We start from the raw sequence: 26,760 nt of genomic DNA, 5'->3' as shown, positions 1-26,760 counted from the left end.
GGATACTCGTATGTTACAACTTCCTCATCCAACACTTGTGTGATGTTGGAAACTCCCACCGAAAGAGGGCACATGAAGGAGTAGGAAGAGAATACTGAGGGGTGGAGAGGGGTGTGTCCCCTTGACCACACAGAATGTTTGCACAAGCTTTATTTAAAACAAGAAGAGAGACTTAGAATTGTCCTGTGGTCTCTCTCGTTCTTGCCATGCTTATAGATGACACAATGTTTTTTTTCCTTTTATTACAAAAATGCTGATGAGCTCACGTGCAATTATTTCTAAAGAAGTAAATTCTTCACAAAGTAATAGGGTCCAATTTTCATAATCAGGTTTTTCAATTCTTTTGATAGTATCCCACATTCAAAAATCACCAGTGAAAGCTATTGGAATGTGTACTATAAACAAGGTCTTATTTTCATGCAGATTAACACCCACGTTTTTACAGATTAAATATAACACCACGAAAGCTGGTACCTCTGGGAATAAAAAAAAACTGTCCCCGAGGGCATAAGAAATTTAGGGATATCAATTTTTAAGAGACTACATGCTACCAGATATTTCCTTTGTCTAGACAGAAAAACTCAACAGAACACCCCCAGGAGTTAGGGTACATCCCTGACAACTGTAGGTGATGAGCTTTACATCCAGAGATATAAAACCTGAGGAGTTTCCAATGTCCCCCTAGTGCTCTGTACCTTGAAAGTTGCTTCCCCAAAGCTGAAACATCACCTGTTCTGAGAGATCAAGTCACCATCTGTGTCTCTGAGAACTGGCCCGTCAGGCCTGAGTTGAGATGAGGGTGATCACTTTCAAGCGTGAAAGACTTAAACCCTAATCACTTCCAGATTGATTTTGGGGGGCCTGTCCATGTCAATGGGTTGGTGACCTGCCTGGGAATTGGGATTTTCCTTTTTGCTCTTAGCAGATTCTGAGTAACCTAATAATTACCCTCCCTCATCCCTCACCTTTCACATCCACAAAAAAGGCATCAGAGAGGGTGACATTTCCGCAAAGGCATAACTCATGTTACCCCCTGCAAAGCTCTGAAGTTGTTCATAGTTGGGCCGGGTGATTGCTTGCTTCTAAAAGCCACCGAACTGGTGCTCTGGCTGGAGAAAGCAGGAGTCAGCAGCACAATGAACAGTGTCTTAGGCATCAGCCAGGTCCCATAGCAGTTTAGGAACCCAGGCGGCTCTGTGGGCTGGAGGAGGCGGATGCTCTGGAAAGACCCCTGAGTGCGAGTGGGAGACGAAAAGGAGCTGTGCAGAGGGAAGGGGAGCCAGGAGGAGACCCGGCAGATTAAGGCAAATGCGAGATGTACGAGGTGTACTTCGCAGGCTCACACAATCCTCACTGTCCCGCCAGGGCTGGCCCGTCTTGTCCCTTCCCAGATATGGTCACGAGGGGGCGGCAAAGGAGCCAGCAGCCAGCTGCCTTTGGAAGAGCGAGGCGCGTACCGCCCTGCCCCTCTCTCCAGAGCTGAGCACCGCCCCGATCCTGGCGCATGCTGAGACTGCAGTCCTGCAGCCCTGCCACCAAACGTCTGGGAGCTGATAAAGGGTTACAATGCCCCGCATGGCCTGCAAAGGCTCCACCTTCTGCACACCCCTACATGCATGGCCAGAGCATTTGGAACCTGGCTGTTCTGAAACCTCTCCTGTCTGTGGGGAGTGAGCATAGTCAGGACGACCTGTCTCCCCCTGTGTGAAACCACATCTTCAGGAGATGCCAGCTTCTGACCTGTCTTGCCTGAAGTTTGATTCTGCACAGACCAGCTAGGAACCCAGGGCTCTCTGTTTACTCAGCGTTGCTAGAGTTGTCCTCCCCGCCCCTTTCTTCCATCCTCCACCTCCTCTTTCCCTTCACCCTTCCTCACCTTCCCTTTTGTCAACCCTGGCCTTCCCTGCCCCACCCCCTCTCCTCTGCCTTGCCCTTTTGGACATGCACAGTACTGTTCCTCCATAAGAATGGCACTGAAGGCCTATGGGCCTGGAAATTCTCAGGCTTCTTGGGAACCAGGCAGAAAGTTCCCTGGTGAGTGCCTAATATTGTCAGTTCATTGCCTAAAATGAAAATGCCTGGTTCCTGGTAACCTGGCACTTGCCTGTTCAAGGCCACCTTTCTATTCCTCCAGGCTGTCACAGATCCTTCTCTGCACCCCAGGAGCATGCCTAGGATGCCCGGGTTGGCAGCATGGCTCACATCTGGGTCAGGCCTCTCAGAGGGATGCTTCTGCCACTGTTAGAGGGAAAAAAACATCACAAGGAAAAGGCCTTACCCCTGCTTCATTCAGTCAGGATACTCAGCCACACAGGGAAGGGACCCCCAAGCTGCTTTGGGGAGCCACATCCACCATTCCTTTGACTCCCACCCAGGCAGGTTTCCAGGAGTTGGGTGTCCTACTCTGGACCTCTTGGTCATAATTGACACAGGCCAACAGGATCCAAAGTGCCCTGTGGTCCTTCACAAAACAGTAGGAAAGTGTGTACTGAGGCATTAATACAATGTCTGCATTTCTGACCTGAATAAGGCTCCCTTGGAAACTCTTTCAATATCCCTTTTTAAAATATTCCTTTGGAACTGCTTTTAATAATTTGCTGTTGGAACTTAACAGTGTTAATTCTCTTAAGTCATTTTTTCTTTTAGCTTCTTGGGTTAAGTACTATGCACTTCTGAAAGAGCAGTAGGCACAGCCTCAATTCCGTAGGGAAGGTGCACAAGACCAGAATATCCATTGTACTTCTTTCTGAAGCATCAACTTTACTGTAAGATTTGGAAGAAAAAGAAGTAATTTCCTGGGTGAGAAATTAAAACTTTAAAACAAGGCTGGAAATAAATAACTGTCAGTAATCTGTGCCTGTTATATCAGACTTCTCCAAGAAAACAAACTCTAAGAACAACTTATTTTTCATTATTATAAATAGTAAAAATCGGAAACCATAGCGAGTCAATCAAAAACCCTGCCCTCCCAGCTACTTGGGAGGCGGGGACAGGAGGATCACTTGAACCCAGAAGTTGGTGACTACAGTGATCTATCATCACACCACTGTACTTCAGCCAGGGTGACACAGTGAGACCCTATCTCATGAAAATAAAAGAAAAGAGAAAAGAAAACCTTGCCCTGCCAGTTTTCTAAATCACAATATGGCTTTGGTATGGTTTTATTAAATATTTGTACTTTTCTGGGGGATTATTGACATTTTGGATATAACAATGTATGTTTTTAACTGATTTTTTGGAAATTTTCAGCAATTGGGTTTTGATTTACTTTGGTACTCCATCTAATTTTTCTCTCCCCTCTCCTTCTCGGACTCAATCATTCCACAGGTCTCTAAGGCTCTATTAATTTTTTCAATTTTTCACCCTTTTCAGATAATTGGATAATTTCCACTGCTTTGTCTTCTGTTTCTAAAATGTGGATAACCTCAAAAATAATTTTTTTCATTATCTTTTTGTTTGTTTTTTTTTTGTAGTCTCCATTTCTCTACGGAGGTTTCACATCTGTTCACTCATTATAAGAATATTCTCTTTTATTCCTATAAACATATTTATAATAGCTGCCTTCAAATCCTTGCCTGCTCATTACAGCATCTTGGACATCTTGGGATAGCTTCTACTGCCTGCTTTTTATCTTGTGTGTGGATTATATTTTCATGTTTGTTTCACGTCTCATGAATTTTCAAATTATGTACTAGAAACTATTACTGTAAATAACAGTTATAGATACTCTGGGTTTTGTTAGAATCCTTTGAAGTGTATTGTTATGTTTTTTGGTTTTTTTTATAAGACATTTTTATTTGTTCAGAATGCTTGTTTTTAAAGTTAACTGAGGTTTAAAATGGTTTTCCAATGAATCTGTCAATATCCAAAAGTGTTAAATTCAATATTAAAAGGTTATAACAAAAATGGACCTGTGTACAGTCTTATTTGATATCTGAATATATATACTATACAATGACATCTTTTCTTTTTATCATAGCATAGTCTCCCAATCAGACACAGAAATGCAGAAGTAACAAGTGTTACTTTCATCTTTCCATACTCTAGATTTTAGTATATGGAATTCATAAACTCAAGATTGTTCACACAAATTTGGAGTATTTTTTCTTGTTCATGTCCGATGAAGAGCTGTTCTCTAAGACATTTTAATTTTATAATCTTTGCTTTGAAATATGAGAAAGATATGTAATCTCCTGAGTTATATATGCAGCTTATACATTCTTTTAAAAAGTTATTTTTTAAAATATCACAAATTATATCTCCATAATATGGCCTTGCTAGTCACATAATTCTTCAAGCAATATTCAAGTGTATCTGTGCTTTATGTATTTACATTACTTTAGAATCTATTTTTTGCTTTCAATAAAAGTATGTATCTACAAAGATCTTACAAATATTTAATGAGGCAAAACAATCATTATGAAAATATAAATGGTTACTATAGGTTTTTCCTTTTTCATTTTATGCATTTCCTATCAACCAGGCAATTTCCTGTTCTTGAGAGATATTGATAAATTTTTATCTTTGTATTCTCAACACTGCTGCTTTCTCAGCCCAGTGTAACAGTCAATACATTATAGGGTTTCTAAACACATAGTATTCTCTGCCATATCAACTGCAGCAATGAAATCTGATGGCACTGGTGTTCATCATTTCCAGTTATATCAACTGCAGGACCACCTTATTAACTGCTTCCAAGGAATTTATTAGATTCTGCAGCTCTTCTTTACTCATTTCAACAGAATACAGTTTTACTTCACCATTTTCTTTTGCATCGAGATGAAGACTTAAAAGTGGCATTTGTAATATAGCAAACTTGTCACTAGAAAGTGTAAGCTTTAATTGCCAATCAAAAAAATCCTATAGTTGTGCAGAGGAAATATCAACTATTTCTCCTAACAGAGCCTGCTTGATCTCATCTTTCCTACTTTTCAAGCATTTTATGATCACTTCTTGATGAAATGAGTTCAACTGATTCAATTGCTGAAATATCTCTTCATGAGATAAATTTTTACCAACTATCACTTAGAAAAATTTTGTAATATCTTCTAGAACACTCATCCATTCTTCTGATTCCCAAACATTGTGACAATCCTGGTAGAGAGGATAAACTCTGCCACAAATGCCATCAATTATTTTGTGAAGAAGCTGTGGGCCCAAATCGGCTGGCAGCTTCTGCAGCTGCTACAAGGGCGTCTGGTATTGCTATGTTTTGAAGAGGCAGTTAATTTGGCTATGTTCAAATTTTAATACCTATATCTTCTACAGTGGTCAAAGATGAAGTCCTCATTTATCATTTATGTAGTACTTATGCATACACATATCATATATATATTTAGATGTGTGTTTCTATATAATGATATATACTATTCTATCAAAATTTTATCTTTTTTGTCTAAGACTGATAGTTCAACAAGCTATTCCATTACTAAAAGCCAGAATCAGTTTTTGCTTTTTTGATTGTATATAAATGAAATTATATACTACATATACTTTTATATCTACTTTCTTTTATGCAAAATTATATTTAATATTCATCCGTGCTATTGCAGGTAGCTATTTTTTTAATTTAATTTTTTTACACTGAGGTAAAATATACATAAAGTTAACCATTGTAACCATTTTTATGTGTGCAGTTCACAGGAATTACATACACTCACATAGCTTTACAACCATCATCCCCACACATAGGGAACATTTTTCATCTTGCAAAACTGAAACTCTGTACACATTATACACCGCCTCTTTGTTTCCACCCCTCTAGAGCCTGGGTACACCTATTCTACTTTGTATTTCTATGAATTTAACTACTCTAAGTACCTCATATGAATGGAATCACACAGTAGAGCAAAGAAATTACAAGGAAGAATGATACACAATGTGTAACACATGTCTTTTAGATTAAATACAAACACTGAGAAAGACTAATAGTACACAGTGATTATAGATTTTAAATATAGAATAAAAGAGATTGGAAATTAAACATTAAATTTATGACAATGGTGCCTCAAGTGCAAGAGCAGCGAGGCCTTCACCTCCATCGCAGAGCAGTGGAGCTGGGAGCCCAGGTTACCTGTCTGACTCCCAGAGCCCACACTTACCCCACACTTTACTGAGCCATGATGCACACTGCCCCTGCCACACAGGCACTCAATCACCGAGACTCCTCCTGGCCTGTTCTCCTGGGCCCTAAAGGTATTGCTTGGCCTACTGAAATAGGGCCTCCGGCTTGTGCCATATGTGCTAGCTGCAGGGCAGAGAGGCAGCTGTGAGGCTAGCAGGAGCCACACCTCAGGTGTCCCTCCGATTGCCTGCCCAGCACCTGGAGTCCTGGTGCCCCAGCAATCACTATGCAGCACGGCCTGATACTGGCCGGAGAGCCATAGCCACAGGCTCTTTGCAGCTGGCCACAAGAAAGTCTCCTCTGTGCCCTCTGCCGATCCACTAGGTTGTCAACTCTCATTCTGACTGAGTCACTCTGTGGATGGGAACCAGACCCTAAATTCCTCCTCAGGCTGAAGATAATAATTGTCTGCAGCCCCCTGGAGCAGGTGAATCTTCTGGAAGGATTTGATCTCCTGGAGCCAAAGGGCAGGACAGGATGCTGACAGGGCCTGGATGGAAAATGATGATGGAGGCCCGTGAGGGAGGGAGGGAGGGAGTGGGGGCTGGTCTCTGTGGCTTTTCTCTTAAGGGCCCCTCCTCCCTTCCCATCCCATGCAGCTCAATGTGGTCTCAGGGTTGGATATAAATAGCCCGTTCTCTAGAATTGGTTCTTGATTCCAGTCCCTACCCACAACCTCCACTGGGATGGGTGTCTTCCTTCTCTCTCTGTTAAACCCTCCAAAGAAATCTAAGATGCAGAGGATGGAGCCAGGGAGTGTCCTACCAGGCAGATCTCTGACTTTCACATGCTCCCCTAAAAGTCAGGGCCCAGCTGTTCCCCTTCCTCCTTTTTATAAAGTTGAGCACATTTCCCTGGAAGGCAGACAGGAAAAATCCATCACAAAGGCCTCCTAGGCCGTGACTACCTTCCATCCACTCCTTCCCTCCATGATGCACTAGCACCGGGGACACGAGGGGCAGGGGATGTGCATAAAACAGCACTCACACCTGCATCGTGCTCTTGGCTATAGAGGAGGGAGGCAGGGCAGCTGAGGTTCAGGGACCTACTATCCCAACCCTCACTAATGACAGACAGGGAATCTGAGGCTTTGATAGAAGGAAAGTCCTCAGCCAATTAGGAGCTGCCTGGCCACGGAGGGGCCCAATGTCACTCTCCTCCCATGGGCACCACCTGAGGGAGAGGCTGAGTGTGGCTAGGCCAGAACCTCAAGCAGCTCTGCTGCTTCGCCACACAGGGAGCAGAGCCCGGTGGCTGATGTGGAGCCTCCATCACTCCTGGGTCAGATGGGCCTGATGGCCCAGCTCACAGGCGCAGCGGTGAGGCTCGCAGGAGAGGTTTGCTGAGTGCTGAGATCTAAGTGCTTGGTTCAGGGCTGTGTATCCTTCCAAGCCTCAGGGTCCTGGTCCCTGACCTGCCTACCCCAGACTCACTCACATTCACATAATCCTTCATGGTAGTGTCCAACATCACCAGGTCATTGAGGACTGTGCCCAGGAAGAGGATGACACCCTGTGCCATCAGCATGACAGTGGTGATGAGAACCCATCCTCAGGTGCCTAACCAAGGTCTGTCCCAGGATTCTCATCAATCCTTGTCTCCTTGACTCCCCTACTAAGGTCTCCCACTTGGAGCAGCCAAAGACCGATAGCTGCCTCCCCCAATTCTCTCTCTTCTCCCCCCAGTTGGCCTCCAAGGTCACCAAGCATCCCCTAGTTATCTCTATGGTGGGATTTTAACAAGTCACAATGTCTCCTGGTCCCTGGCTCCACCCTTACCTCAATCCACTATGAGCCCAGCTCTTCTAGGACCTTGCTCTGGTCTCTCTGATGGAGGCAATTCAGGCATTGTCACAGCAGAAATGACAGAAGGGAGAGAAAGGCCCCTGCTCTCTTGATATGGAGACCTCCAGCTAGAAGTAAGGTATCCCTGCCTCCCACAAAGACCCTCACATTTTTCTTTTCTTTTTTTTTTTTTATTATTTTATATCATCTTATTGTTACGGGGGATACAGAATTGCAGGTTACATACGTCGCCCATGTATCGCCTTTCCCCCCAAGTCAGAGCTCCAGGCGTGTCTGTTCCCCAGATAGTGCGCGTTGCACCCATCATGTAGGTATATATCCCTCCCTTCCCCACCCCCCCTTCCCGAGTCAGCACCTTCAAGCATTACCATTCCCCAAACGGTGCGCAATGCACTCATTGTGTAGGCATACCCCCATCCCCTCCCCCCACCCCCCACTTCAGTCTGATATCCGATTGGTGTCGTTCCCAGATGTGTATTTAGGTGATGTTCAGGGAAACCAATTTTCTGGTGAGTACATGTGATGCTTGTTTTTCCATTCTTGGGATACTTCACTTAATATAATGGGTTCCAACTCTCTCCAGGAGAATCATAGAGATGTCGTATCTTCATTATTCCTTATAGCTGAGTAATATTCCATGGTATACATATACCACAGTTTACTAATCCAATCATGTATTGATGGGCATTTGGGTTGTTTCCACATCTTTGCTATTGTGAATTGTGCTGCTATAAACATTCGGGTACATGCGTCTTTGTTACAGAATGACCCTTTTTCCTTTGGGTATATGCCCAATAATGGGATTGCTGGGTCAAATGGCAGGTCTACTTGAATCTGTTTAAGATACCTCCATAATGCTTTCCACAGGGGTTGCACTAGTTTGCAGTCCCACCAGCAGTGTATTAGTGTTCCTGTCTCTCCACATCCACGCCAACATGTGTTGTTTTGGGTTTTTTTGATAAAGGCCATTCTCAGTGGGGTTAAGTGATATCTCATTGTGGTTTTGATTTGCATTTCTCTGATGATTAGGGATGTTGAGCATTTTTTCATATGTTTGTTAGCCATTCTTATATCTTCTTTCGAGAAGTTTCTATTCATGTCATTTGCCCACTTTTTGATAGGGTTACTTGATTTTTTCTTGCTGATTTTCCTGAGTTCTAAATAGATTGTTGTTGTCAGTCCTTTATCTGATGTGTAGTATGCAAAAATTTTTTCCCATTCTGTAGGTGGTCTGTTTATTCTCGTGACTGTTTCTTTGGCTGGACCCTCACATTTTTCTGCCTCTGCCGCCTCATCTGAGCTCTCTGGGAGTTCCTCTCCAGGGTGGCCAACTTGGAGATACACAACTGCCAGGTCAGGGACAAGGTCAGTGAGACTATGCTCAACTAACCCAGTTATACCCCAGCCCCACTGACCTTGGACCCTGGATAACCAGCCTATGTCGGCTGGTACAATGCTACTACAAACTCCAGTCAAGTGTGATTCTAGATTCACTCTCAGTTCCAACATTCACTTGATGTGTCACCTTGGGCATGCAGCCTGGCCTCCCTGAGACTATTCCTCATCTGAAAAGTACACTGGGAACTATACCTCCCTCACAGGGTCTCCTAAGGACTTAGTTTCAAATGACTGTCATCATTTTTCTCACCATCATCTCTCTGAGGAAGAGCCAGGCAAAAACACCCTCAGATTTCTATCCTCTCTTGAACCCCATCACAACCCTGTGAGGCCTGTACAACAGGCTCATCACTCCTACATTTTCCAGAGAGGAAACAGAGGCCCAAAGAGGGAAGTGACTTGCCCAGGGTCCCCAAGGAGAGGCCAGCTCCTTCTTTCACATGGCAACCCTGTCCCAGCTGCCTCCACCTCATAGCCCAGTACCACCACTGACTGGGGTCCCATATTTCTGGGCTCTCTATGCTTGTCTAGTTCCCCAGCCAAGCCCAGCCATGCTGGGAGGGGGACAGGATATATCGGAAGGCCTCGCTGAATGGCTCCTGCCTGCCCCAGCCCCACTGGATTCTCCGCCCACAAGAGACCATTCTAAAGAACTCAAAATGCTAAGGAAGGGAGTTTGCACAGAACTGCTTTTTCCTCCACCCAGGAAGTGGTCATCTAAGGTGCTATCTCTCACTAATAAGACAGAGTCTTCTTAGGGTAATTGGTGATGACGCTTTGCTTCCTCACTTACATAGAAGGTTCTGAAGGCTGGTCAGGAAGGATCCACTGGGAATGCAGGAGTCCCCCCAGTTCTTCTCATAAGCTACCTGGAGCACATGTCACTGCTCACTGGGTACCGTTCTAAGAATGCTGACAGTGATTGATTAGCAGTGTCTGCAAAGGGGCAGAGTGGGGAGTCACAGAAAAAATGTGTCTGTCCCAACTATGCCCATTGGTACCCAAAGCTGGGCAGCCCATCTACCCTCCTGGCCCATGGAATTCCTCTGCCATCCTCATCCCCAGTGTAGGCAGCCAGGCCCTCCCCATGCAGTGCAGACAGAAGCAGCAGCAGGTTTGGCTTCCTGAGGACTTGTTGGGTTAATCTGGGGTAGGAAGTAAGCACCCCACCACATCTACCCAACAGCGGAGAAAGCTATAATACCTGCCAACAGGATGGACCTGCATTGGCCCCAGAGGCCTGTTCATTCTGCAAGTTCATCATCCCTGCAGAACAGGTGTGAGTGGCTGGGCAGTGGCCCAGCTGCCATCACCACATCCCACTACCAGGGACTATTTTCTCCACGCTTCTGACCTGTCCATGGACAAACACATCTCTGTGTTATCCAAGATTAGACACAACTAGTGACTTGTATTTTTAAAGTAAACTTTCAGTGAGAACACACACACATGCGCACACATACACACACACACACACACACACACACACACACACCAGACTTAGTACCTCTTCCAACATTGACATTTTCTCTGCCCTCTTCCCAAATACTTGGTCCCTATCTCCTGGCCTCCACTTTTCCTTGAAGAGCAGACCCTGCCGAGTGTGTTTTCTTTTGTGAAGATTTTTAAATTTTCTGAAACTTTTTCTGTGGAGACGGAAAAGAAGGGAAAATAAATTTGGACATAATTGGGACTTATGTAGGTTCAATTGCCTTTTATCTGAGAACCAGATGGATCCAACTGCCTGGTTCAGAGTTTCCACTGGGTTCCTCTGAACCCTAAGGGCTCCATGGCACTGGAGACAGAGCTTTGTGGAGGCTAAAGTAACTCCCTCTTGGATGCTAATATGCCATGTTGACTGCTAATTAAACCCTGCTCTGGGAATGCCTCTCAGAGTTTTCCTCTAGCAACTGTTCCTTCTGTTAGAGCACATATTACCATAAATCCTGCCTTTAGGTCAAAACAACCTTGATGTTATCACACAAATTACAGGCAATGAAGTACAAAGCATTAGCATTTTTGTCTTTTCCTGGAAGGTTAACTGTAATTGTCCTGTCCATTAACATATACACTATTTTCCTATAGTGCATAAGCCCTGTATCGGGGGTGTAACAGCATGGGACCCACCTGTCTTGTTGCCACCCATGACCATGCAACTGTCCATAAATTCCCCAATAAGTCATCCTCTAAGGACAAACTGGATTTGTCTGCCTCTTTTTTGTGGAGGGGTTGTTTGTTTTGTTTTCTTTTGTTTTCTTAGCTCCTTCTGCATTTGGGCATCACTTTGCATGTATGGATCTTTTACAAAACAATTGGTGAGTTAGCCAGCATGAGTCTAGTAACAAAAGTATGGGCAAGAGGAAGAAAGTATTAGATACAAACTGACATTTTGGTAAAAAAAAAAAAGTATTAGAGTGGAAAATCTGGGGTGTTACCTCATCTATTTAGGGTGGTGTTGCCCATTTCTGACATGTATGTGGACTACTAAGTGAGTACAGGGTTGCCCCTAAAATGACTAAGGGACTAGAGAACTTGTTTGTAAAAAAACTGCATTATCCCCCAGCCTAAGGAAGAACTCCCTCAGTTCTTATGCCTTCGTTCATGTTATGTTGCATCAGAAAGGCCTTGTACAGATGCCAGTACCATGCTCTTGCCCTGCCCAGCCTCCAGAAACATAAGCCAAATAAATTTCTATTCTTTATAAATTACCCAGTCTGTGGTATTCTATTACAGCAACAGAAAATGGAATAAAACAGAGTGGCTGTATGGATTACAAAAAATCCAAAATTAAGCTTCTTAAATGAGACTCACTATTGATTTAAGAACAAACAGGATAAAAATGAAAGGATGGAAATGAATATTCCATTAAAATTATAAACAAAAGAGTGCAGGGGTAGTTATATTGCACAAAACAGGCTTCCAGGAAAAATCTGTCACAAAAGTAAAAATTGTTCACTATATAATAAAAAAGAGGCTAATTTGTCAAGAGATTATACATTAAACATACATAGACATCCAACACTGGAGCTCCTAAATATATAAAGTGAACATTAACAGCACTGTAGGGAGAAGTAGACAGAAGTACAATAATAAAAGGTGATTTCACTACCCTACTTAAAACAATGGATAGATCATTCAGAAGAAAACTAATGCGTACACTTGTAAAACACTATAGACAAAACAGACCTAACAGACATACATATAACATTCCATCCAACATTATGAGAATGCACATTCTTCTCAAGAACACATAAAATATTCTCCAAATAGAGCATACGTTAAACCAATAAAAGTCTTTTCGAATTTAAGAAGATTAAAAGTATATTAAGTTTTTCTATCTGATCATAATGGTATAAAACTGGCAATCAATAGCAGAAGGAAAATTGGGAAACACAAATATCTGGGTAGTAAAAAATATGCCCCTAAATAATCAATGAGTCAAAGAAGGAATCCAAAGGGAAATCAAAAAGTATTTTGAGACAAATTAAATTGAAAACACCACCAATGACTGCTTCTGGGATGCAACAAAAGTATTGCTAAGATAAGTTTATAATGATAACTTCTCACATTAAGAAAAAAAGAAAGTTATTTAAAAAAAAACTAATTTTAGGTGTGGTTTTGTATGCCTATAGTTTCAGCTACTTGGGAGGCTGAGGAAAAAGGATTGCTAGAGCCCAGGGGTTGAAGGCAGCAGTGAACTATGATCAGGCCAGTGCACGCCAGTCTGGGCCACAAAGCAAGATCCTGTCTCAATCAGTTAATCAATCAGTCAAATTTTATAGCCTTCATGGCCTCTGGGTTTTTGAAGAGGCAGCCTGAGTTTTGAAAAGGGAGGCGATCCTTCAGGCAGCAGTGCCTACCAGTAATTAAAGTAGGAGCCACATGTGTCGTTTTAAATTTTCTAGTAGCAACATAAAAAAAAAGAAACATGTGAAATTGGTTGTAATAATTCATTTAGCTCAATATATCAAAAATCATTGTTTCAATATGTCTTTAATATATTATTAACACATTGGCTGCCACACTAGAAAAAAAAATTCCCCTGGTGCCACAGTGTTTTATTAAAACAAAACAATCCTTTCTAATTTTTTTATTATTTTCTGTACATGAGTTATATGTGACTCAATCCATGTTTTTAGAACTAAATTGTCAATCTTAATTGTAGCAATAAGGATATCAACAAGTAAGATTTCCATGAACCAACTGCTGGGTTTTGCTTCATGAGGCCCTGGGCTCAAAACTAGTCTGAGCTAAATATAAGTCACATGGAAGTCAATGTGTTAATGAAGTATTTTAGGCCCTAAATCTTTCAAAGCCACTCTGTATGTTAATCTTCCAGAATATCTTTAAGACAGCACATTTGTATGCAAATGTCCGATTTACCACTTTTATTTATATTAAGGTTGATCAATGGGTCCAGGGAATGTCTGCCTGTTTCTTTCATAAAATTGCTTATTATTTATTGATTAGTATTTGCCTAATTTCACTTATTTCACTAAGGGTTGTAAAATAGCAGTTTTCTAATTCTATTATATCATCTGCAAGTAGTAGTTCTTACATTTCTATTAACAATTGCATTTTCCCAGGAGCTCTGCATTACATTCAAAACTAACCTATCAAGAAAGAAAGGATAAAAGCTTCTCACTGTCGTCGATGTGGCCCCAGCAAGCAAAGAAAACATATGAATGATATTTTCCCTCCCATTATTTTTTGTGTATTTGATACAATTCCATACATAATAATCTATACTTTTCAATTCAAATTGTCCCATCTTAGGTCTGTGAGGAACCCTTCACATTGCCTCCTGTGTCCTTGTGCCCCAAGACCATATGTTTTGACAGGTTTCTTATTTTCTGGAACAAACACATATGCATGCTTCCCTCTGTCTGTTATATAATTTGTAAATAGATGTCCCATTTGGCATTTTCCTTTTTACTTGACTTATGGTGTTTCCTACCACGCACAATATCCTGGTTTTATGTTGTGTACTTTATCAGTCTTTTCTGTTATTAAAATTTCTTGATTTGAGTCACAGGCCAGATTTATTCTCATAGATTGCAGAAATATTTACCAATGTTTTCTTCTACTATTTGTATGTTTTCAAATTTTTTACCATTTATATTTCTCCTTTATTTGTCCTTTACCTTAATCTAGCATATGAAGAATAAATCCATTTTCATCTTTTTAAAGGAATATCCAGTCCTCAAACACTAAGTCTTGATAAAGCCTCCTTCTCTATAATTTTTATTGTGTAACTTCTTTTATGCACTTTGGTGGATTTTTGAATCTTCTACCATTCCTGTCTGCTTGCTTATTTTTGCATCAATACCACACTGCTTTAATTATAGAATGTTTAATGTGTTTTAATGTCATGTAAGACTGGAAACCCTCATTGTGTTTCTTTCTTAGGGATTTTAGCTATTCCTATGTTGTTGTTATTGCTGTTGTTGTTGTTTATGTGTGCTTTGCAAAATCATTGCTGGCTTGAAAGAAACTGACGTAATCTATTATGAGATCAAAAACAATATAAAGTTAGCTTAAGGATAAATGATTTATTTATATTATTGAGTTTTTTATCCAAGAACAAGACATATCTTTTCATTTGTTTAAGTCCTTCAATCATATATTTCAGGAATGCTTTATTATTTTGCTCATATAGACTTTACACATTTTTTTTGGCCAGGTGTGGTGGCTCATGCCTGTAATCCTAGCACTCTGAGAGGCTGAGGCAGTAGAATCACTTGAGCTCAGGAGTTTGAGGTTGCTGTGAGCTAGGCTGATGCCACAGCACTCTAGCCTGGGCAACAGAGTGGAATTCTGTCTCAAAAAAAAAAAAAAAAAAAAAAGAATTTAATAGAACATCCCTAAAAGAAATGCTAAAGGGAGTCCATTACATTGAAAAATGAAATGATGCTAGACAGTATCATAAAACCACACGAAAATATAAAGCTCCCTGTTAAAGGTAAATCTATACACAGATACAGAATTCTCTATTATCATAAGGATGACAGATAAAACCCTTAAAATTCTCCCATAGAATTTTAAAAAATGTACAGAAATCTCCAATAATAGATATACAATCTGAAAAGTTATAATTTTTGACATTGATAAAGTGGTGAAATGTAAAGAGGTAAATTTATCTTATATAGAAGTGAAGTTGTTATGAGATTATAATATATTGTTATAACTTTAAGGTGTTTTATGTAATTTCCATTTCTCAAGGTGATCACAAGAAACTACCTATAGAAGTTATGCAAAAATAAATGAGAGAGGAATCAAAGCTTGCCATGACAAAATCAACAAAACAAAAATAAGGGCACTAAGAATGGACATGGGGGAAAATATAGCTATGAGAAACACAGAAAACAATTAACAAAATGTTAATAATAACTTCATTTTTTCAGTAATTATTTTAAATATAAATGGATCATACTCCCTACTAAAAAGAAATAAAATGACTGTATGAATTAACAAACAAGACCCTACAATATGCTGCTTACAAAAGATTCACTTTACCTCCAAGGAGTGAAATAGGATGAAAATAAAAGATTGAAAAAAATATATTTCATGCAAATAATAACCACAAGAGGGCTAAGTGGCCAAAATTAGACAAAATACACTCTAGGTAAAAAAATTGCCACAAATGCAAATATTGATATTATATGATGATAAAATGTGTCCATTAACCAGAAATCTATAACACACACACATGTACATAACACCTGTGCACCCCAATATACGAAGCAAATATACACAAAAATGTAGCAAGTAATACATAGAGACACACCACAATAATTGTAGGTTTCAAGCCCCACTTTCAATAATAAACAGAAAAATTAATAGAAGATAAATAAGAAAACAGAAAATTTGGACATTATAGACCAATTAGAACTAATAACCATATGCAGACCTCTCCAGTAAAAAGCAGCAGAATATACAATATTCTCAATCACACATGGCACATTCTCTTAGGAAGCATAAGTCATCAAATTTAAGAAAACTGAAATCATACAATGTATCTTTTCTGATGAAAATGGAATGAAACTAGAAATAAAAAACAAAACTGGCAAATACAAACATGTGAAAATTAAAGTCACTTTTGAATATATTCCTGCTCAGGAGTCACATGATTTAATATTGCTAAGATGTCAATGTGACACAGTGATATGCAAATTCAATATAATCTCTATCAAAATCCCAGTGTTGCTCTCTTTCTCTCCCACTGCCAAGTCACACAAAAATGGAGGCTCCAGTGTGTTCAAGATTTCGCTTTGCCCATAACTCACCACTATGGCCAAGGAAGGTACTTCTGAAAGAGGTGTAATGGACATTAATACTGCTTTACAAGAGTTTCTGAAGGCTGCTGTCATCCACAATAGCCTTGCATGTGGAATTCAAGAAGTTGCCAGAACCTTAGACAAGCACTAAGCCCATCTCTGTGTACTTGCATCCAACTGTGATGAGCCTATTTATGTCAACTTGGTGCAGGTCCTTTGTGCTGAACACCAAATCAACCTAATTAAGATTGAGGACAAGACAGTAGGGGAATTGGTAAATCTCTGTAAAACTGACAGAAAGGAGAAGCCTATAAAGTGCTTGGTTGCAGTGGTGTAGCAGTTAAGGATTATGGCAAAGAATCTCAAACAAAGGATGTCATCGAAGAGTACTTCAAATGCAAGAAATGAACAGAAAACATTGGCTCGCATTTCTCCAAAAAAATCTCAGTGGTACTTTTTTACAGAAATAGAAAAAATTTCTAAAAATTTGTCAGTGACTGTGGCTAGCCAAACATTTTTACAAAAACAAACAAAAAAGAGCAACTACACTTTGTGACTTCAAAACAAAGCTACAGAAATAAAAATAATGTGGTACTGGCACAAAGACAAATAAACAAATGATGGAAAGGAATAAATAGCACAAAAATACACTCTGTGTATATGATCAAATTATCTTTCACAAGATTGCCACAAATGTGTACACAACGGGAAAGGAGAGTAATTTCAACAAATGGTTTTGAAAACTACATATCTACATGGAAAAAAAGTTGAATCCTTCCCAGGCACCATATACAAAAATTATTAAATGGACTAAACACTTAAACATTAAAAATACAACTATAAAACTCTTGGAAGAGAATATAAGGGAAAGATCATGATATGAATCTTTGCACTGTTTTCTTGAATTTTATATCAAATGCATAAGCAACAAAGAAATCAGCATAAAACTGGGACTACATCAAACTTCAGAACTGAATATCAAAGGAAATATTTAGTGGAATGAAAATGTCCTATAAGAAATGGGTGAAAATATTTTCAAATCACATATTTGATAAAAGTTAATATCCAGAATATATAAACAATGGTTAAAACTCAAAAACAACAGAAAGTGAATAATTTGATTAAAAATGGACAAAGGATTGGACTGACATTTCTCCAAAGAAGATATAAAAATGGGCAGCAAGCATTTGAAAAGATGCTCAAAATCACTAACCTTTGAAAAATAAAAAGAAAAATCACAGTAAGATATTACTGTACACCTGTTAACATGGCAACAATAAAGCAAACCAAAAAATAAAGCTGTTGAGGATGCAGAGAAATTGGTACCTTTGAGGGCAATAATGATGAAGCCACTATGAAAAACAATATGGAGATTCCTCAAAAAGTTAAAAATGAAATTATCATGCTTTATCATGATATAGCAGTCTCACTTTTGAGTATGTATCTAAAGTTTGCAACATAGAACCTAGAATTGATATTTGTACACCAATGTTCATCGTGGCATTATTCACAAAAGCTGAAAGACAAGAAAAAAACACAGATGTCCCTCAACTGATGAACAGTTAAAGAAAATGTGGCATATGCAAACAATGGAATATTATTCGGCCTTAGAAAAGGAAAAGTAGTCACAGGCTATAACAAGAACAAACCTTGAGAATATTGTCAACTGAAATAAGACAGTAACAAAGTAACAGATAGTTTATGATTCCAGTTATATGAGATATCTTAAGTAGCCAAACTCCTAAAAACAGAAAGTAGAATGGTATTTTTAATGGGCTGGAGAAAGGGTGAAATGAACAGTTGTTTTTGATGGGTATTGAGTTTTAGTTCTGCAAGATATAAAAGTTCTAGAGGTCTTTCATATAACAATGTGAATATACTTCATTACTAAACTTTAAAATTAAAAAGATTTAAGATGATAAATTTTATGTGCTTTGATCACAATTAATTTTATTAAATAACTAAAAGAAATACAGCGTCGAAGCATTCTAAAAATTACCTTCAAATCACAAGAGTTTCTCTCAAATACACACAAAAATGCAGATTCATCAATAAACACATGGTGAAATTAAGACTATTTCCATGGCTACTCATCTAGACAGGATAAAACAATCATTGACAAGCAAGTGAAAAGAAGAAATATACAAGATAAGTCATGAACAATTTGGAGTTATATTTATAGATACAAACAAAAACATATATAATTTACTTATGATATACCTATGTCTGATTCAGATTTAAATTAAATCTCACATTGACTTAAAGTGTATATACAAAGTTGCAGTTTTTTATTCAAAATTATAATAAATAGGTAAAACCAAAAACACAATAAACTGATGTCAAGGAACCTATCCAAGAAAAGAAACACAGTAATACAGTATTGCAAAACAAAAATAAAAGAAATTTACCCATAAAATTCTCTATGCAACATTGATATGACATTATAATTTTTTTCTAGATAACTACAATGTTCAACTATGACTGCACACCCACGGGAAGCAGGAATTTTGAATCATTGGCATGTAGTGTATGGTAGTAAGATTTCATAGAAAATGCAACAGGATCATTAATAAAAGGCTCTAATGAAAAAATTATAATGAATAAGCATTTAAAAGACATTGAAGATAATATTTTATTATGTTATTAAAATATATGTGCTATTCTTACACAAAATGAAGAGTGTAATCCAGCTTTTAGAAGCCAATAAAAAGCCTTATTTTTTTTTTTATTCTTGAAGGATATATGATTTACTTTTCTAAGTAGAAGAAAATATATATTGTATAAAATATAATGACAGTCACTGCTATGTAAAATGATCATTCAGGAATAAATCATTTCATTTACATACAGGTTGAGGAAATTGGATAGAAATCTTAATTTCTTTTACCTGCATTAAACTTAAATTTACAAGTGGGCATATTAATAAATATGGGGTACCTACTAATTATCTAACTTCTCCCATAATGTATAAATTCAAGCACATTGTTTTGAATGCTTGAATCAATATTACAGACAAATTTGAAACAACACATATTAGAAAGTGAAACACATACGAAGAGTGACATCAGCAAGATGGAAAAATAGGAAGCATCTCTCTTATAGATCTGTCCCCAGCATCTATCAACATAATATGGCAGCCACCCCTTGACAAAAGTACATTATGACACATTTGGGAGCCAGTGAGAGGGCTGTGAATCCTGCTAAAGCCCAAGACCAAGAAAGGTTATTTTGAGAAGGCAGGTCCTAATTGAGGTGGCAAACTTTAGAACCCCTGTTCTTGACTAAAGAGCAGGAATTGGCCCACCCAGTGTGGTCCCACTGAGAATTCTGAAGCTACTCTGTAACCATCTCCAACTCCTCCGAGCCACAGCCTGGGAGTGGTCTTGCCCATCCAGAGATCTGGGGTGAGATGTCCATTGATAACCATGGAGGCAGCATGCAGACTTTGGTTTTTATTATGGTCTCTGAAGCAGTTCTGTGACTCAGTTCCAGCCCACTTAGCCACAGTTCTTGGCCAGTCCTGCTCACCTAGGGGCCCATACAGTGACCTGAAAAAACCCTCCCAGGTACTTAGTGGGAGCCACATGCACCCACACACCTGGTATCAGGTCCAACCTATGTGGATCCAACTGCAGAACCCTCCCTAAGTGCCTGCCCTACAGATCAAAGTCATGAAGGCAACCTAGCCTGCACAAAAATAAGACAGGATTCACAACCACCTAAGCCCCTGGTAACAAGCTCACCAAAGCTAGACGCTGCTGCAGACTTACAACAGCCTTGTGACCAAGCTACAACTCCTTTCCACTGCAAACCCAGAAGAGAGTCCATCACCTTGAGGAACCAGCAAAAGAATATCTTTATCTGTTGAAACCAGCTCATAAAAATTGCAGACATCAATGTAAGGTTATATTGTGCCTTCTTTCAATGCTTTTATTTTAACATACCAATGGAAGTCCTACGCAAAGCAATTTGGCAGGAAAATGAAAAAAAGCCAGCCAAATTGAAAAGAAAAAAGTAAAAATCTCACTGGAGGTGACATAATCTTATATATAAGAAAACATGAACTTTACATGAACAAACTATTAAAACTAATAAGTGACATCAGTTAAATAGCAGAATATGAAATTAACCTAGAAACACGAGTTGTGTTAACATATCCTAATTATCAATCTAATTTAAAAAAGAAAATGATTTCATCAACAATATCATCAAAATAATATTCTTAGGCACATATTTAACCAAAAAGTGAAAGATCTTTACATTGAACAAATAAATTGATAAAAAAGACACAAACTAATGTAAAAATAGCCCATGTTTATGTGTTATAAAATTAATATTGTTAAAGTACCATATTATCTGAACCAATCTAGCTATTTCATGTGATATATAACAAAATTCTAATGACATTTTTCACAATAATAGCAAAAAAATCCAAAATTTATATAAACCTATTAGAGACTTTCAATAGTCAAAACCATGTTGAGGATGAAGAACAAAGCTTGAAACATTATGCTTTCAGATTTCAAACTATTTTTCAAGAATAAAGTAGTGAAAAGAGAATAGTATGTGCATTAAAATCTGACACAAAAACCAATGGAAATGAAGAGAAAGCCTAGAAATAAACCAGACATATAGAGTCAATTAATCTTTGACAGAGGCACCAAGAATACACAATATAGAAAGTATAGTCTCTTCAATACTTGAAGCTAGAAAGCTGGATAACCACCAGCAAAAAAAACATAAAAAAAACACTGGGGAAAAAAAACACAAAAGAATGAAATTAGATCATTTTTCTCACATTATACCTAAAAACTCAAACTCAAAATAAAGACAAATAAATGAATCCTTAAAAATCATAAAAGTAACATATGGACTCTTTCTGATATTGGTCTTGGCAATAATTTTTTGGATATGACACAAAGAGTATAGCCACAAAAGCAAATATAGAATGCATTATGTGAAAAAGCTCCTACACAACAAAGAGAACAATAAAGTAAGAAAATTTATAGGGTAGAAGAAAACATTTGTAAACCACATAACTGATATAAGGTTAATATCCAAAATATATATGAATCTCATACAAATCAAAGGCAACAACAATAATGACAATAATAATAACCCAATTGAAAAACAGAGAAAAGATTAGATTTTTTCAAAAAATACATACAAATGGCCAACATGTATATTAAAAGGTGCTCAATATCACCGATCATCAGACAAATGCAAAATAAAATAATAATAAGGTATCACCTCACACCTCTTAGGATAGCTAATATCAGAAAGACAGATAGCAAGTGTTGAAAAGGGTGTGAAGAAAATAAAATACAGTACACTGTTGTTGAGTTGTAAATTGGTAAAATCATTATGAAAACCAGTATGGAGCCTCTTTAAAAAATAAAATAAAATAAATAAAAATAAATTTTACATATGTAGAACTATCATACAATCCAGCAATCCTATTTCTTTATATATGACCAAAGGAAATATAATCAGAATCTCAAAGAAATATTTGCACTCCTACATCATTGCAGTATTCCTCACAACTGCCAAGATATGAAAACAAGATATTAAAACCTAAGTGTCTATGGACACTGAATTGGTAAAGAAAATATAGTATATGTATACACAATAGAATATTATTCAGCCATAAAAAATTATGAAATCCTGCCATTTACACAACATGATTGCCCTGAGGACAGTATGCTAACTGAAATAAGCCATATACAGCAAGGCAAATACTTCGTGTTCTCAAATATGTGGGAACTCTAAGAAAGTTGAGCTCATAGAATTAGAGTACAAAGGTGGTTACCAGAGCCTGGAGATGGAAAAAATAGAGACATGTTTTCTAAAGGGTACAAACTTTCAGTTACAAGATGAATAAATTTTGAGGATTTAAGGTGTAGCATCATGACTACAGATAATAATATTTTGTTCCCCAAAATTTACTAAGACAGTAGACATTAAATGATCTCAATACAAAGAAAAGTATTAATAACTATGTGAGGTAACAGATGTCATTCACTTGATTGTATTATTGATTTTACAATTCATATATATCAAATCATTACACTGTATACAAATACATATTTATACAAATCTACCTGTTACACATATATACAGAAATGCACATATATATAAATGATACAGTCAAGATAACCTTCATATTAAACAAGAGAAACTTATAAAATGAGTTATTAAAAATATAAGGTCATAAGTGGGAGATTAATATATGCTTAGCAATATTCTATGATCCCTAATGACATAGCATATTTAAGAAATCTGAGAAGTGAGTAGGTATACTAAATGATATTACAGTTGAGGAATATGAAAATATATAATTTAAATTATTAATCTCAGTTCATACTAAAAAATAAAATTTTAAAGTAAAATAACATAGATTTTTTACATATAGAGAGATTTTTAGGGTTATGATAAAATTACTGAGTATAAATTTCTGCAAAATGACAATGGAAATCTCCATGATAGGAAATGTTAAAGCAGAAAATGCACATCTGTCACTGGTGTTTCTGATATTTCTGAAGTAAATACCAATATCACCACTACTAACACACACTTCAGATGATGCAAAAAGGAACACAAGAAAAAGTTTAAAATAGAGTTCCTCAAAAATATGAACAGATACTCTTATGTCCCCAAAAGCAATGGAAGAGCACTCAGATCATGCAGTCCCTTATAAATCATGAAGAGGACATTGGCTCTTACTGTAACCATGAAGAAAGATCACTGAAGGGAAGTAGAGTCCTTAGAGAATTTTAGAGCACGGGACAGAAGATGGCCCATGTGAGAGGAAAAGAAAGAAATCCAGGCATCTCAGAAACCATTTCCACTGGAGCAGAGCTTCCCAAACTACATTTTAAGGTCTGGTTTCCTCCCAGACGTTTGGACCTCTCACCTGTGTCATCTGCTTCATTCAGTCCGACATACCTGGGTGTTTGGCCACTGTCTCATGCCTCTTCACATTCCAGGGCTCTTTTCTTTGCTCCAGACAGGTGATCAGGTCCATTTTAGAGGCAGCAAGCCCTACTTTATTAGAAAAAAGTAAAATAACTCTTCCTAGAATTCTCCAATTACCAATGTATAATAGTACTGTGCTCAGTAAAGAAGAGAGAACATCATATCATAGGAGACTGTAGAAAATTGAACCCAAAATACTATTTCCTGACAGAACCATTATAATATTTAGGAAATATTTTAAATTTGTGGGTCCTTAGTTCCCCTGTCCAGTACTACTCAATCAAAAATTGGTGGGAAAAATTGGATTCTAAGGTCTGGACGATAATGTTTTATTTCACTGAATTTCTAGAATTGTCACCAATCTAAAGTGATGTAGATAAGTTCAGGAGAGGGGAAGGTTCATGTCAATATAAAACATCTTTTCTACACCAACGAGCCCCCAAGTTTTCCTTGAAAGCAAGGATCTAAAACTCATTTATATTAATATAAAGCAAAAAATCTCAAATAAAACATTCCACAAGGAAAGGATGTAAAACCCTGAAGGTGCATTAGGAATCTTAAAGGTAAGTTATCCTCACCCAGGGAGACCACGTTTCTGTAGTTCCCTAACATCACCTCCCTATACAAACTCTGTTGAACAAGATCCAGGCTTGCCCACTCCTCCACAGAGAATTCCATGGCCACATCCCTGAATGGAAGCAATCCCTGGGGAAAAGTCACATATTTACCAAGTAGCCATGGGTGGCATTCTGAACTTGACTAAACGTGAAATGAGACTGTAGGGAGCTGCCTGTGACATATATGAATGTCTGGAATTATCAATAATTAACATAGTAATACTCTCTAATGCATCATCTAACTCTGAGGATGAAGCATGGCAAAAAGAGCCAGAAAACAAGTGTAGATAAACTGTACTTTTCTGGATGATAAAGTGTAAAATTAAGGGGATCAACACAGGCATATAAATTTTTGAGTGGTATATATATATGCATCACATACAATTAAGTTGTATATGTTTCTCATATGGAAACATCATTATGAGTTAGAGGGGCACTACTAAAATTCTAATGTGCACTACAGTGAACTGGAAATCTTATTGAAATGCAGATTCTGATTCAGGAGAGTTGCAGTGGGGCCTGAGTTTCTGCATTTCTCACAAACTCACCAGTAATGCCAACTCTTCCAGCCCAAGAAGAATATTTTGTCAAACACAGTAAGTGGGAGAGCCTGAGTTTTATCCTCGTTGATCTGCATGGTAAACAAAGATGAGAACCTTCATTTCCGAAAGCAAGCTATAAACAAAGAGAAACTAAGAAGGGGAACTTCCAGATTAAATGTGATGATTTATGTATATCAATAAGTAAATCTCCCCAAGATACTTATTAATGATAAAGTAAAAAACAGTTAAGTTTATAGTGGAGGAATCTGTCAGAGAACAGTTTAACCAAGTGAATGAACATTAACTGTGGGAGGACAAATTGGTGTGAGGTGTTGATGCATACAGGATACATCACTGCTGTGAGATTCTTGGGCAAAAAAAGTGAACAATAATCTGAATTTAATCATCTTTTATGCAAATTTCATACCACATATATTTGTCATGTTCTGTAATCTCTAGTAGTGTATTTAAGTAGTCGTTATTTAGCATCCTAGAGAGTACATCTCTTCTAATTAATATTTTTCAGAACTTTCTGAGTTATCTTGGGCAATTAATGTCATCCTCTTTAAATGTGCATTTTTATTTTGAGACAGGGTCTCTCTCTGTTGCCCAGGATGGAGTGTCGTGGCATCATCGTAGCTCAAGACAACCTCAAACTCCTGGGCTCAAGCAATCCTCCCACCTCAGCTTCCCAAGTAGCTGGGACTACAGGCTTCTGCCAACATGCTCAGCTAATTTCTCACTCTTGCTCAGGGCTGGTCTCAAACTCCTGACCTCAACCAATCCTCCTGCCTTGGCCTCCCTAAGTGCTAGGAATACAGGCATGAGCCACCATGCCCAGCTGTAAGTGTGCATTGTTCCTTCTTCACTGACATCTGAGGTCCCAGCCTTATGCTCAAGAGGAATCTTGGGTATCTGCACCTTCCCATGTTGATCTGTAAAAAGGGAACACTTTCAATATTATAGGTCATAATTTCATCATGAGAATAGTTCTTAGTATGTAAAAAGCCTGGATGTTGAGAATGGGAGCCCACATGCTTGACCCTAGCCATACCTTAGAATCACATGGGGCACCTAATTAAAACCACATGGATGCTCCCACCCAGAAAGACTCTGTAGGGAGGGAACAGGTGATTATGTTTCTTCATACTGGTCATGGGATTATAATTGGAAGCCTGGGCTGAGAGCCACTTAGCTGAGCATTGCCTCTCAAGCTTCAGGGTGCATAGAAATCATCTGGTGTCCAGGCCCCAGTCTAAGTAATGTGATTCTACAGATGTGGAAGGGGTCCATGGATTGCACATCTTTGCAGTTGTAAATTAGCTTCAATTTTGTTATTACCAGAAAGAAGAATAATGAAGACAACTTTTTTAGTAGGCCAGAAAGAAACAATACCATACATACAGCTAAAATTTAATTCAACATAGTGCATTATAATTGGATACAAGAGATAAAATTAAACGAGAAAAAAAAAATCAGAGACTAGTTGTGTCATTTTGAGCAAAGCATCCAAAAATAGCCCGGGCACGGTGGCTCACACCTATAATCCTAGCACTTTGGGAGGCCGAGAGGTGGGAGGATTGCTCAGGTCAGGAGTTTGAGACCAGCCTGAGCAAGAGCAAGACCCCGTCTCTACTAAAAAAATAGAAAGAAATGATCTGGACAGCTAAAAATATATTTAGAAAAAAATTAGTTGGTCATGGTGGCGCATGCCTGTGGTCCCAGCTACTCAGGAGGCTGAGGCAGAAGGATCGCTTGAGCCCAGGAGTTTGAGGTTGCTGTGAGCTAGGCTGATGCCACGGCACTCTAGCCTGGGCAACAGAGCGAGACTCTGTCTCAAAAAAAATAAATAAAAAGTAAAAAATAAAGCATCCAAAAATAAATGTAGTTTGCAAATTGCAGCCAAATCTACATAATTTCTTGCTCTTAAGGATTCAAATTTATTTGAATATACTTTTCCAAATGTCCTTATAACTGCTATGGACAACATAGAGATTCTCATTTTTACATGTTAATATAAGT

At 38.4% G+C, this 26,760-nt stretch overlaps 2 pseudogenes; both read right to left on the bottom strand.

Moving 5' to 3' along the window:
- LOC138382557 (zinc finger protein 492-like) overlaps positions 1-24,278 on the bottom strand; it is a 51,681-nt pseudogene extending 27,403 nt beyond the window's left edge.
- Positions 4,660-6,463, bottom strand: LOC138382858 (COMM domain-containing protein 8 pseudogene; annotated as a pseudogene).
- Positions 24,279-26,760: the final 2,482 nt, after the last annotated feature.

Source organism: Eulemur rufifrons, chromosome 4, assembly GCF_041146395.1.
Source record: "Eulemur rufifrons isolate Redbay chromosome 4, OSU_ERuf_1, whole genome shotgun sequence".
Lineage (NCBI taxonomy): Eukaryota > Metazoa > Chordata > Mammalia > Primates > Lemuridae > Eulemur > Eulemur rufifrons.
The sequence above is the reverse complement of the archived record's forward strand: the minus strand, read 5'-3'. Positions and strand labels throughout refer to the sequence as shown.